General features: G+C 40.1%; 1 pseudogene; it reads left to right on the forward strand.

The window, feature by feature from the left end:
- The window catches only part of LOC103397163 (ARF GTPase-activating protein GIT2-like), a 12,916-nt pseudogene that overhangs the window by 1,890 nt on the left and 4,594 nt on the right, over window positions 1-6,432 (forward strand).

The raw sequence follows: 6,432 nt of genomic DNA on the forward strand, positions 1-6,432 counted from the left end.
GAAAGTCCTGAACAGAGAGACTGAAATTGGGGCTGACCCCCCAATTTAAAGGTTGCGGAGGTTACTGATCGTGACGTATGTGGATTTACTGGAAGCAGTGGACTTATGGGGGTTAGAGTCCTTAAAAGGACTGTTGTAGTATCTACAATAGTTATTTTCATTTACACCGCGGCCTTGGGTTTTGACTTTTGTAAGACACCAGCAGTAAAGCACAGCCAGGTGGTTGTTTATCATGGTATCTTTGCTCTGAGGCCTGTTCTAACTTGCCCGAAGTCTTTGTACTATCTGTTCTCTGAGATGGACTCAACACACAATAATGTTATTGTTTCACTCAAAACTACGTGGAGTTTCTGCAACCTAGTTACCAAACAACTTTACGAATTAGGTCGTAGGTTTTAAACCAGTCAAGACACTGCGCCTCTCTAACTAATGTGTCACATGCTGTTTTTCTTTGCTTTCTTTTGATGGATAAGGAATATGTAAGTACAATTTAGACCAGGGGTCTTGAACTCAAATGAGATGAGGGGCCATTCTTAATGACCAAACAAAGTATGTTAATGAATGAACACAGGAAACAATTAAAAATAAATAACATAATTAAGGGCAAAATTGAATTATTTGCATCTAGTTGCCGGCCGGATGTGGGAGGTTTCTCAGGCTAGAAGTGGCCCCTGAGCCAGGAGTTTGAGACCCTTAATTTAGAATGAAGCACTATGTTTGCACTATGTTTACCTTTACGATACATATAATAATGCTCTTTTTTCTGTTTAAAGTGGTATAGATTTATCAGAATTGGCCAAAGCAGCAAAGAGGAAACTGCAGTCTAAGTTGGGTAAATGATTTGGTCAAAGCTCTGAATCCTGTTTCTGCCTAATATTGTTTGGTTAATAACTATGACCCGTTTGAACGCAGCTCAGTAATCACTTATTTGAGGAGCTGGCCATGGACGTGTACGACAAGGTTGACAGAAGAGAAACCGATGCAGGTAAGTTGTTGTGTTTGGAACAAAATTAACATAAACAACTGTATGTTTGTATTGTGTGCATGTGGTCCTTCTTCAGGACAGAAAGCCTCCCTGTAGAGCTCTGCAGTCTTTTACACACTCTAGTCTTTATTTTTCTTTCTACTCTGTCACTCGTGCAGACATGCAAACCAAAACAAGTGTAGACACATTGACAAGTATGTCTGTAAAAACAAACTAATTCAAAAATGTTATTCTTTAAATAACCAAGCCATTAATTTGTATTTGAGTGCAGCCCAGGAGAAGGGAGGTTTAAAAAAAAAACCCACTAGAAACACATCCAGGAAGCGTGTCATACAGTCATGTAGTACATGTCACCGTCACTATGTGTTGCATCACTAGAGACAGATGGTAATGGTAGGTCTTAACCTGGCCTCAGTGACACAGATGCTGAACAGAGTCAACCCAGTCAGTCAGGAAGTGTTTCTTTCCACCACAATTACCAGCTCTAAGAGTTCTAATGTCTGCCTTACAAGGTGAATATTATGCTTCCTTTGTCTTGTAGTCATTGTGGTCTTTGGTGTCAGCAAAACACTAAAGGTTTCTGCATAAAATATATCCTGGGCAAGATCAGGTTAGGGCGGTTAGGGCGGTCAGTACCTTCCAGTGGACTCGCCACCCACAGGAAGGTTCAAGGGGGTTTGTATGGTGCAGTGTGATTTGGGTGGCGGTCATGGAGACTGCTGCCCTCGCGACCCGGTAATGGATAAGCGGATGAAAATGGATGGATGGTTGGATGGATGGATATTTTAGTGACTTAACTAGAGAAGTGTAGAGGGAAGAGAGGAAGAAGTGAGGGAGTCTAGTGTTGGTTATTACACCTGTGGAAAGGGCTGAGTATATGTATTTCTTTTGAAGAAAAATGTCTTACTTTACTTTAGGTGACTGCAGCTGGTACTGTCTTATGATATGTCAAATAATAGTTTTCTTAAATCATCGTAAAGGTGAAAACATTGTCGTGATGAAATGATTTTTGTATTTATACGAGAAGATATAATACAAAATCGCATTTTACTTTCCATGATTTTTATAAAAAACTTCTGCATGCTATTCTATATTGTATAATATCCCTGTTATCCTGTAGTGTGGTTGGCCACCCAGAATCACAGCACCTTGGTGACAGAAACAACAGTGGTGCCTTTCCTTCCCGTGAATCCAGAATATTCATCAACGTGAAACCAGGCACGTCTGCTCCAAAGACCTTTCATGTCCCTCAGCTGGTTGGTCTTGTAGTCTGTTACAGTTACAGTTGTGTTGTGTTTTGTTATCTCTCAGGGGAGGCAGAAGCTGGCAAGATTTAACACGCATGAATTTGCTACTCTTGTCATTGACATACTAAGTGATGCCAAACAAAGACAACAAGGCAATTCAGTGTCCAGTCCCATAAGTAAGTGATGAGGGTTTCTGCTAAAGCAGTGACGTCTCACAGCAGGAACACATCAGTCAACTCGTTATCATTTCTGTACAATTAATGAACACATCCTAAAGTCTTAACCCACTGGACGGTGCTTCGTTTCATCACTAAACAATGACTAAGGTAAGTCGGCTTCAATTTGGTAATCGCCATCGGCGATCAACAGTCGTTGATAAACGAAGAAAATGAACGACAGGATCATGTTGTTATGGATAACAATTATGGACAGGCAATCATGTCCTGCAATATAATGTTTATATAATGAACACAGTTTGATTGCAGCCTCACACTCAACTCAAAACGTTGAACTCATCCTGAAGAGTGTGGGTGTCAGACACTGCAGTGAGAGCCAAGAGAATGACCAGCCCGACTATGACAGCGTGGCATCCGATTAGGACACGGATCAAGAACTCCCCTCCAGCAAAGGAGATAGGACAAAAGTATTGTAGTGTCCCTTTGTAAAATTATAATGCCTGAATCATTGTGAAGCTCTATATTTTTTTTAGCTTTACTCTTCTTTTGTGGATCCATCAGAGTCTGGACTCTGACCTATCAAATGGCCCTATTACTGTGCAAGAATACATGGAGGTTAAAAATGCACTGTCTGCATCTGAAGCCAAAATACAGCACCTCATGAAAGCTAACAGCAACCTGAGTGACAAGCTGAGGCTAATGTAAAAAAAAGGTATCCACCAAGCTCCACCCATATGATCACTAACACAGAGGAGAGGCCACAGCGGTTAGCAGCTTTTCTTCTGCCAAACACAGGCCTAGCTTACACTTTACAATGACAACAGATCAACCAAAAACTTGGCTGCTGTGTTGGGGGATGAAGCTGTTTTGTCACCCTGCTGGTCCACCCTCTGTTTAGGTCTGCATGTCTAACTGTCAAGGCTTGACTGTAACCTGCAGGGTTCGGTTGGTTTGTTCTGTGGGTTTGGGAACAGTGTCAGTTAATACAAACCTTTGTTAAATAATTCTTTTATTATCATTTCGTTACAATAATGCAATTTGATCCACTGGTACTAACATGCATGTTGGAGCATGACATAAAATAGCTGGTCGTTAAACCGCTCATAGCGACTATTTTAAATTGTATGTTTTTGCTTTGCTTTTTCGCATATATTGTGTTTACTGAATTTATTTTATTTTTGGTGACTTAAGTGGTTGAGAAACATATTTATTATTTGATTTGTTTATATTTTAAAGAAGAACATTCTTGCAAAAATGTTTGCAAAATGTGTTGTTCTCTTTTATATTTGTGTTGTTTTCTTTTATATTTTTCCCCTCCACCAGGCCTTGATACATATGGTTTTGTATGCCTCATCGTCTCCCTGAGCCCACCCACCCCATATAGGATTGGAAGTGCATTTTAACCAATGCCTTTCTACTCTTACTATATTTTTACCAGGTAATGTGCTCAAAATATTCTTACAATTACTGTGCAACATGAACTGGTTTCTTGTAAACAGCTGCAGTGCCCGTATTGTTCAGTCCCTCTGATGAAGCAATTGTCTAGGCAGTTGCATACCTCCAGTTCCACCACTCTCCCCATGCTCTTTATAACTTATTTAAATAGTACTTGTAAATATATTTTTAGCATGTTGAGAAACAAAAAGCACGAAACAGTTGGTATCAGAGGTTTTTATAATTAAAGCAGAATTGAGTTTGCAGATATATTAGTCAGTGTTGGTTGAATCTTTTTGCACTATGCATCAGAAAGTGGTATCCATAGAACAATTTATCCATTTATACTAAAAAAAGTAGGATTGACTAAACAGACTAGGACAGGGGACGAAGCTTGCTTTGCTGATTGCACCTCTTAGTGTATTGCTGATCATCTCTTTTCCAGCTGCAATCGCTGCAAAGCGAGAACACTTCACTCACACGAAAGGTCACAGCCAATATCTATCAGATTCCCAGTGGTTCACACTTCCCTGACTCTTCCAGTCCCTCGGCCCTGAAACGCTGACAATCTGCTCGGGCCAGTCGGCCTATGTCTATGTATGAGACTGGCTCTGGCCTAAAGCCCTATCTCCCCAAAGGTGATGCTTCTTACCATGAGGAGGGTATTCCCACCCTGCAATCCTTCCCACCTCATGTAAGTAAGACTTCTTGTTTCCTGCCCTCCTTTGCCGTTTCCTCTCATCACTTTCTTTTTCTCCTTTTCTGCTAGTATTTTTCTCTCCATTTTTCCCTTTCTCACTTATCACTGGGTAAAACACAATGCTTTGAAATTAGAAATGTGTTTCACATGTCACTGCGGTTCTTTTACGGAGGTGTTTGTACTTCACTGTATGAGGTGCTGTTACTGTGGGACATTTGACAGTTTGTACCGTGTTTTTGTTGATGACGCATTAAAACTACCATACAAATACGTTGTGTTTCTGTTACGCATGCTTAATTTGCACACTCACATTCCTTCCTCGTCTGATTAAGAACATCAACTGTTTTTGTTGATGTCACTTGATGTCAATTTTAATCTCTCGAATCAGGTTTTTCCAAATGAATAAATGGCCAGTTGATTTTTGGAGAGTGACATAAAAAAAACATCTACTAACTATCGAAACTCACTCAAGTTTTGGCTCAGATCTGACAATCTGACTGTCTGATAACTACAGTCGTGATTATAGAAATTTCACAAATGGTGATTGCATGGGATGTAATTTATTCTCTGCTTTTTCAGAAGACTGACTTTAAAGATTTTTATTTCAATTTAAATCTCGACTCTCTTGGCAGTAAAGCGGACCCCTTCCCCACCTCTCTCTTCATTTCCATCCCAAAACACACACTCACAGACAGTAAATCTAGCTTTAACACCATAACTACCCTTTGCCTGCTACTCTGTTTTAACTCTGATCTGCTGCATGACCACAATCACTGGCCACTGGCCTCCTTTAACCACCAGATGTCCTTATCTGTCAACATCATCATTACTGTTCAGCCAGACGACAAAATGACATGGTTTTGTTAGGCAGGGTTCATACCAGTTCTTGAAGTTGGAGTCTAACCCTCTACTAAACAAAAACTGCTATGAACTGCCATAAAAGCCTGAAATAAGAGCCTGGGAAGGACTTGAAATTAACATGGGAAAAGGTAAAGAGAAAGCTTGGGGAAAAAAACAAACAAACAACAAAGTTAGGCCTACATGAACTGTTCACTTTGGCAGCTGCAAGGTAGCCTCTGGATATGGTATCTTCTGGTGAATATGTGGTGCAGCCAGCTGTCCTCCAGTCTGGTCGAAATGACCACATGTCTATGTGTGATTTGAACTCAGCGATGGCTGATGTGGTCAAATGTCTTTAAACAAGTATGGGCCTTCTGTGGCATATATTGTATTTGTTGCCCTTGATAATGTTGAACTTAGATGTTACATAAAATTGTCCAGACTACTTTTAGGAGACCAGGAGACCAGTTTGTGGCCCAGATTAGGCAAACTGGACCCATATGTAAGCCAAATAAGAGTTTAGTCTGTGTAGGAATTATTTACTGTAAAGAAGAGAACAACTAATTGACCAGTGGTCTGGAACATCACACAGTATAAAGACAACACAGTTATGTTGAATGAACTAGTAAAACATCTTCAGTGCTGTTCTGCCCTTCAGGCGTTTATTTATACTTTTTATGTTTTTATTTTGAATGATCGTAACTTCCGGTAGACTTTTATTTTGAATGTTGTATTTTACGCTAAACCGGAAGTAGGAAGTAAAGGGCTAGAATTACGCTTGGGAAACGTTTTTCAGTTAAGTAGTGATGGGAAGATCGACTCTTTTTATTGATTCGAATCTTTGACTCTCGAACAGTAAAATGAACGAGTCGTGAACGAATCTTGAACTAATCATTTCATTCGTTTTACAGCAGGTGGCGCTTTAGCCCTATTGTGGGCGTTGTAAAGAAGGCTGCGGTTCTCCGACACTAAATACTGAAGGCAACATGGTTTGCTTCCGCTGACAAAGTCTACAAAGTACACAAAATGCCATAAGCAATTAAAACCATG

This window comes from Cynoglossus semilaevis, chromosome W (assembly GCF_000523025.1).
Source record: "Cynoglossus semilaevis isolate Cse_v1.0 chromosome W, Cse_v1.0, whole genome shotgun sequence".
NCBI lineage: Eukaryota > Metazoa > Chordata > Actinopteri > Pleuronectiformes > Cynoglossidae > Cynoglossus > Cynoglossus semilaevis.